Source organism: Acomys minous, assembly GCF_964271855.1.
Source record: "Acomys minous genome assembly, chromosome: 3".
In the NCBI taxonomy this organism is placed as follows: Eukaryota; Metazoa; Chordata; class Mammalia; order Rodentia; family Muridae; genus Acomys; species Acomys minous.
Window position 1 is genome coordinate 94,596,757 of NC_140485.1, and position 7,933 is coordinate 94,604,689.

At 45.1% G+C, this 7,933-nt stretch overlaps 1 long non-coding RNA gene across 1 annotated transcript; it reads left to right on the forward strand.

Annotated features, from left to right (window-relative positions):
* Positions 1-513: 513 nt before the first annotated feature.
* LOC311593256 lies at positions 514-4,027 on the forward strand. Its single transcript, XR_014777637.1, has 2 exons — positions 514-1,231; positions 3,919-4,027. It is a non-coding gene; the product is annotated as an uncharacterized lncRNA (long non-coding RNA).
* The last annotated feature ends 3,906 nt before the right edge of the window (positions 4,028-7,933 follow it).

Below are 7,933 nucleotides of genomic sequence, written 5' to 3' on the forward strand. Positions count from 1 at the left end.
AGTTGTTGGAACAGCAGGAAGGAGAAAAAAACTGCCTATGCTGTAAGATAGCCATGCCCAGTCAGCCCAGTGCCTCACTGTGATCCCTGGAGAGTCACTTCTGGAACCTTTAACAAACGTCTCAAATGAATCAGTGCACATCTGTTATCCTGACATTTGGGAAATGGAGACCAGAGTATTAGGAGTTAGAAACCAACCTGGGATACACGAGACCCTGTCTCAAAAAACAAGAGAGATGGTTATGTAGCTCGGTAGGTAGATTGCCTGGGATTCATAAAGTACTAGCTTCAAATCCAAGAAGGACACAAATCCTGTCGTAATGGGATGCTAGCTAGCACTCAGGTAGTGGAGACCTGAGGATGAGAGGTTTCAAGGTCATCCTGTTCTACAATGCTTGCTTCAAAGCAGTAAGATAAGGGAGTGGGAAAATTTATATATATATATATATATATATATATATATATATATATATATTTTTTTTTTTTTTTTTTTTTTTTTTCCGAGACAGGGTTTCTCTGTGTAGCCTTGGCTGTCCTGGACTCGCTTTGTAGACCAGGCTGGCCTTGAACTCACAATGATCCGCCTGCCTCTGCCTCCCGAGTGCTGGGATTAAAGGCGCGTGCCACCACCGCCTGGCTGGGAGTGGAAAATTTGAAGCTTGATATGTCCAAACTAAGGTCAAACTGTGCCTAGTCCCTGGAACAAAATAATAGTGGACAGAGCCGAAAGCCCCCGCAGGAACAGTGGATATGCTGCCGCTCTTGTTTCCCACAAATCCTGGTGAGCTTGTTTTGTTTTAAGTGGTAAGTGTGTTTGTGTTACACTTGGAATGCAGCTTAGATAACCTTTGTACAAAATGGAGGGAAAGGACCACAGGAGGACTCTAGAGAGGCGGGAAAGGGAAACAGGGAGATAGGGAAGTGCTGAGAAGTCAGGTGGCAGGAGTCCCTGCATTGTGTTGTCATCCATGACACCTGAACCCCAAGGTCTCATAGGTTCCCTAGGGAGCCTCCAGGCCAGTCTACCAACCCAGCACTGTGGCACAGTCAAAAAGCTAGCGAGTTCCAGAGATAGCAGTGTATTTTCAGAGTACAGGAGACTACAGATCTGAAAAGGACAAACTGAAGAGTTTTAGAGGCATGGTTCCCTGATTTAAGACTGCTTGCTGGACAAGCGTGAGGACCCGACTTTGGACCCCAGCACTCAGGCAACGAACAGGGCTTGCCAGCAAGTACAACACTGTTGGGAGTGGGGGGGCGGGACAGGAGAACCCCTGGGGTTTGATGGCTCTCAGTCTGGTGGGGAGGGTGGAGAAGGACAAATCAAGGAGCTCAGGTCTCAGGGAGAGGCCATACCTCAAAGAAATAAGCAAGAGTGGTAGAAGACATTGATGTTGGCTTCTGCACAGCATGCCTAGATACGCCACGCTCAAGGTGAGGCGGGGGAGGGGCGGACAAGAAGGAGGAGGAGGAAGAGGAGGGAGGGAGGGAGGGAGGGAGGGAGGGAGGGAGGATAATTTAGTATTAGACTACAGTGGCTGGGTTAAAGTAACAGGTTTTTGGTTTGGTTTGGTTTTTGGTGTAGACGAATTCCTAGTTATAATAGAGATGGAAAAAAAAATTTAAGGAAACAAGCAAACAAAAAAGAAAATAATAAATCTTACCAATGACCAAAATAACCAAGTCTCAAGACTCAGTGGGAAAGGCAAACTTCACTGCCAGCCTGGGGGACATACCAAATTTATAGGTTTACATGAGACCTTTGCCTCAAAAACATGAGTTCAAGCTTTAATTGTTAAAAAGAAAAAGAAAGAAAGAAAGGTAGGGTCGGAGCTACAGCTTGCTGGTACAATGGCTGCCTAGCGTGCAGTGGGGCCTGGGTTGATCCCAGCAGCATATCAATGGCTGTGACAGCAAATGGCTGTAATCCTGGCACTCACTGGAGGAAGGGGAATCAGGAGTTCAAGGCCAGCTTGAGCACCTGAGACGTTGTCTAGAAATAGTAGCTGCTGGCTGTGGAGACACAGGCCTATATTTCGAGAAGCCAGAAGACTGAGGGATATCATTTCATTGGAGACCATCTTGAGATAAATATCAAAACCCTGTCTCAGAGACAGACAGACACAGAGAGAGAGAGACAGAGAGACAGAGAGACAGAGAAAAGGAGAGAGAGAGTTGAAAAGCTGTAGAACCCCAAGAAAAAAAATATATATGTTAAACAATGTGGGAAACAACTGCATTAGTTACTCTGATTTTTGCTGTGACAAAATACCACCACGAAAAGAGGAGAAAAGGATTTGTCTTGACCCATGGTTTAAGAGCACACAGTCCTTCACCATAAGAAGACCTGGCAGAGTGTATGGTGGGACTCCTCACAGCTAGAAAGACTGGGAAGCAGAGCAGTGTATGCTGCTATTCCTTTTTCACTGTTTATCTGTCCTGGCCCTCATCCGTGGCACTTAGAAGGCAGAGGCAGGAAGATCAGGAGTTCAAGGTCATCTTCATGTGCATAAGGAGTTAGAGGTTAGCCCAGACTGCTAAGACGATTAAACCCTGTCTCCAAACAAACAGAGCCATCAAGATGGCCCAGCACATCCAGTGCTTGTTCTGCAAGACCCAATGACCTGAGCTGCAGGCGCAGAACCATTGGGAAGGTGAGAGGAGAGATCCAACTCCACAGAGTTGCCCTCTGACCTCACCTGCACACACATCACACATGTAGTAACAATAATAAAACTTAAAAGTGAAAATCTGGAGGCCTGCACATCCCTATTTACTGCATCAGAAGTTTCTCCCAGAGCTTCTCAGACTAGGAGGCCGTCTTGGGCCATGTGAGTCTTTTGAGAATCTGGGCTTTTTCCCCCCCTTACCACGGTATTACAGAAATGATAAGAACTGTACTTTGTACAATAGCAAAGTATTGTGAGCCGGGCGTGGTGGCGCACGCCTGTAATCCCAGCACTCAGGAGGCAGAGGCAGGCGGATCGCTGTGAGTTCGAGGCCAGCCTGGTCTACAAAGTGAGTCCAGGACAGCCAAGGCTAACACAGAGAGGCCTTGTCTCGAAAAACCAAAAAAAAAAAAAAAAAAAAAAACAACAACAACAACAACAACAAAACAAAACAAAACCAAAAAGCAAAGTATTGTGATATATGCTGGGCTTAAACCTGCTCTTTGCTGACAGATGTATGTGGTGATTTAGCCTTAGTTAGGGTCGCCATTGCTCTGATGAAAAGGTATAATAGGCTTAAAGGCCAAGTCAGGAACCAAAGCAGAGACGGTGGAGGAATGCTGTTTACAGGCTTGCTCCCCATGGCTTGTTCAGCCTGCTTTCTTTTCTTAAAAATATTTCAGTCTGATGAGAGGCATTTTCTCAATTGAAGTTCTTTCTGATAACCTTAGCTTGTATCACATTGACAACAAAACTACCTAGGATGCAATCTTTTCACCTGTGTAATGTTACCTTGAATAGCCTTGAGTGTGGTGCATGGTGCATATTGGGTATGTTTATAGGATGAATTTGTGTAGATGAAGTTACTGAGCTAGAAGACATGTACATTTATGAGCCACCATGTAGTTGTTGGAAATTGAGTTCAGGACCTCTGGAAGAGCAATTAGCGCTCTAACCACTGGGTCATCTCTCCAGTCCCAACATGCATTTATAATTGCAAGATCCTATAGAATCTAAATTCTCCCTCTCTCTCTCTCTCTCTCTTGGTTTGGTTGGTTGATTTTTTCCAAGACAGGGTTTCTCTGTGTAGCCTGTCCTGGACTTGCTTCGTAGACCAAGCTATCCTCCAATTCACAGCAATCCGACAGCCTCTGCCTTCCTGAGCGCTGGGATTACAGGCATGCCCTGCTTCCCTCTTTCTAAGATTGATATTTGGTTGCTTTCTTATTGTTGTTCTTGCTTTTAAACAGTTATTTGCCTGCTTCTGACTCCCAAATGCTGGAATTAATGGAGTGCACCACACCACTGCCCAGCTGCTTAAATTTTTTTAAATTAAAAATGTTAACTTCATCAATCTAATGTTTTGTCTGAACATATTTCTGTGCACCATGTGTGTCTGCTTCTAAAGGGGTCAGAAATGGACGTTGTCTCTCCTTGAACTGGAGTCACTGTACTGGGAACCAAACCCTGGTCCTCTGAAAGGGCAACCACTACCCATGAGCCATCTCTCTAGTTCTTGACACTTGATTTAACAATGCACACAAGTGCACCTTTGTCTACAGCTTCACAAACACAGTGTATTATCAATTTTTAAAATCTTTACTAGTCTGAATCTTACTGTGATTTTTCCTTATTTTGTATCTCTGTAATATCTTTTCACAATTTTACGAATCACTCATATTTCCCTTTTCTGTCGTGATCTATTCAAATTTTGGGCCTATTTTTTAATGAAGGGTTGCATTTCCTTTTTTTTTTTTTTAAGTTACGTGTCTCTCTGTGTGTATGCCATATGTGTAGTGGCGCCCTTGGTGAAGTTGTTGGATCTGTGGAGCTGGAGTTACAGACTATTGTCAGCCACCATGTGGGTGCTTGAAATTGAACATGGGTCCTCTGCAAGAACAGCAAGTGTTTTTAACCACTGAGCCATCTCTCTTGACTCTGATGGCTGCTTTTTTAAAAGAATATTTCTTTGGTGATATAAATCACAATTTGCTCCCTCGGTTTAACTTTTGATGATTTTTTAATGATGATTTTTAAACACCCATTTTGTCTATTTTGTTTTATCATTATTATAATAGTCACTTATTTGTTTGCTTATGTATTTATTTATTAGGACAGGATTTCATGTTGTAGCCCTTACTGGTCTGTAACTCACAGACATCCACCTGCCTCTGTCTCCCAAATGGTGGAATTAAAGGTGTGGGCCATCACCCCACACTCTTTTATAGCTTCTGAATGGTGTAAAAAAATAAAATAAAATAAAAAGGACAGGGGGAAAAAAGGGGAGGGGGGCAATTGCTATTGTAGTAGGTATGTCAGAATGCAGCCAAACTAAAATATAGCCAAGACACGTAGGAATTTACAGTCAAGGAATGAGAGCAAGGGTGTCCGTGCGTGGAAAATTACCGAGAGGAGATGCATAGTATGGAGATTCTTGCTAAGCTGAATTCTTGCCATCCTCATAGAAGGTGATGAAACTGATCTGGTGGTATCTAGAAGACTTAGCAATGGGTTTTATTGAGAAAAGAGCATGGAAGGCCAAGATGAGGACAAGCCGAGAAGGGAGCTCAAGGATGTGAGGGTGACCTGTTTGACATCCGTCACTCCGTTGGCTGATCTGGCTGGCTAGGGAGATGCCCCTTCCTCCGTTGTGCTAGCATCCCTCCTCAAGTTGCATGTTGGGTGGAAGAAAACGGCCTCCTCTGACGGAGGAGATCATGATTAGCTCTGTCCCTCCACTGGAACCTCCAGACAGGCTCTTCAGGGGACTCAGCAGGACCTCTGCAGTGCTGGACCTCACTTCCAGAGGCTCCCGCAGTGTTAGACAGGATTACCCCACCCCCACCCCCAAAGATCAATGAACTTAAAGAGCAAGCCCAGGGTTTTCCCTGACCTGCCTCTTCAGTCTCTTAATCATTCCCAAAGCACGGGGAGATAAAGGCTCTGAACTTACCTTTCCAGGAGGAACGTAATGCTTGGGAAACCGCATTTAACAAGACCGATAAGCCACCAGAGACAGAAAAGGGGAAAGGTCTCTATTTTTAAAGAGTGACTCCAAGAGATCACCTGAGAGGTTTTTATTTACATAAAACAACCTTCAGTGGGTGGGGGTGGGGGCAGGGGAGGGGGCCACATGCCAATGATTCCAGTCCCAGGAGGCTGCCGCTGGAGCACCAGGTGTTTGAGGCCAGCCTGGACCTGCATAGCACATCCTGGTCTCAAAGGAAAAAGAAAAGCCAGGGCAGATCCATCTGGTTAGTTGGTGAGGCGTGAGGGAGAGTCCCACTCTGGGACAAATGGCGTCTTGTATTCTCTTCGTTCAAATAGAAGTGTCCGCCTCACCAAAATTACAAAGTGAGACCTACCCTAACTCACAAAAAGTAAAAAGAAATGTCCTCCTTGACGGATGTGGTGGCACACTCAGGAGGCAGAGGCGAGTGGATCTCCATAAATTCAAAGCCAGCCTAGCCTACAAAGAGAGTTCCAGGACAGCCAAGGCTACACAGAGAAACCCTGTCTCTCAAACAAACAAACAACAACAAACCCAAACAAACAAAAAGTTCTCTTTAGAACTTTTGGATCCCTTTGGTCATTTTAAAAACAAATATGCATTTAGCGGGCCATATGCGGCAACATAGGGGTGGGGGATGGCGCACAGCTGGCCGCAGGGACAGCGAGGTGGAGCCAGTGCCGGGTGGGCAAGAACCTGTTTCAAAACAACAATAAAGCAATAAAAGTCATGTCAGGGTTGTGATAGGAGCCATACGGCACAGTAGTCCTGGGGGAGGGGGAGGGGCTCAGAAGTGAATAGTGAAACATGAAATTGGTGTGTGTGTGTGTGTGTGTGTGTGTGTGTGTGTGTGTGTGTGTGTGTGTGTTCTAAGGACTGAAATTAGAGCCTTGTGCACGCTGGAGTGTTTACTATTTCCTATCCTGGAGTTGATGACTGACTGGTAAATGGCCTGTGATTTGGGTGCGCCTGTATGAGGGAGACACCTTCCAAAACTAGGGATAAACAGTCCAGAACGTAGCGGCTCACACCTTTAATTCCAGCACATGGGAGGCAGAGAAAAATGATCTGAGTTTGAGGCTGCCTTCCTTGGTCTACACAGTGAGTTCCAGGACAGCCAGGGCTTTGTAGAGAGGCCTTGTCTAAAAAAAGAAAAGAAAAGAAAAACCACAGGAGGCTGGCTTGGTGGCTCACACTAAGAATCCAGTACTCTGTGTCATGTTACATACAGTTACATACAGTCAGCATGGGTTATATACAGTTACATACAACATGATTATATACAGTCACATACAGTCAGCATGGGTTACATACAGTTACACATAGCACGGGTTACAAATAGTTACATACAGCATGGTTGTATACAGTTATATACAGTTAGCATGGGTTACATACAGTTACATGGTTATATTCAGTTACATACAACATGATTATATACAATTACATACAGCCAGCATGGGTTACATATAACATGGTGATATCCAGTTACATGCAGTCAGCATGGGTTACATACAGTTGGCATGAGTTACATGAGACCCTGTCTCAAAAGACCAGACCAGAGCAACTGTCATGGCTCAGAAGATAAAGGTACTTGCCTCCAAGCCTGGTGACCTGAGTTCAATTCCCAGACCCTACTGCATGGTGGAGAGAGAAAACTAGCTCCTGCAAGCTGGTCTCTGACTTCCCCACATGAAACACACACACACACACACACACACACACACACACACACACACACACACACTCATAAGTAAATAAGTGTAATAAAAACGAAATAACAAAACCAAATGAACAGCAACAAAAACTACAAGGCTAAAAATAACACAGTCATTATTCTAAAGTACCAAAGTGACCAAACTCAAATTAATCTGCTTATCTGACCTTCTGCAGAACTAGGAAAAAGGTCAGACATTGATAAAATCCCAACACTTGGGAAGCTGGGACAAGCACACTGCAAGTTCAAGGTCAGCCTGAACTGAGAGCCTGTCTTTTTTTTGGCGGCGGGGGGGGGGGGTGGGGGGTGGTGTTTGAGACAGGGTTTCTCTGTGTAGCCTTGGCTATCCTAGACTTGCTTTGTAGACCAGGCTGGCCTCAAACTCACAGCAATCCCCCTGCCTCTGCCTCCCAAGTGCTGGGATTAAAGGTGTGCGCCACCACACCTGGCTTAAAACTGAACTTTTCTTGTCAGCTCATTGGCACATTTATTCTGTGCTGTGGGCTGAAGTACTGCCAGTTCTGCGATGGGAAAGGAGGTC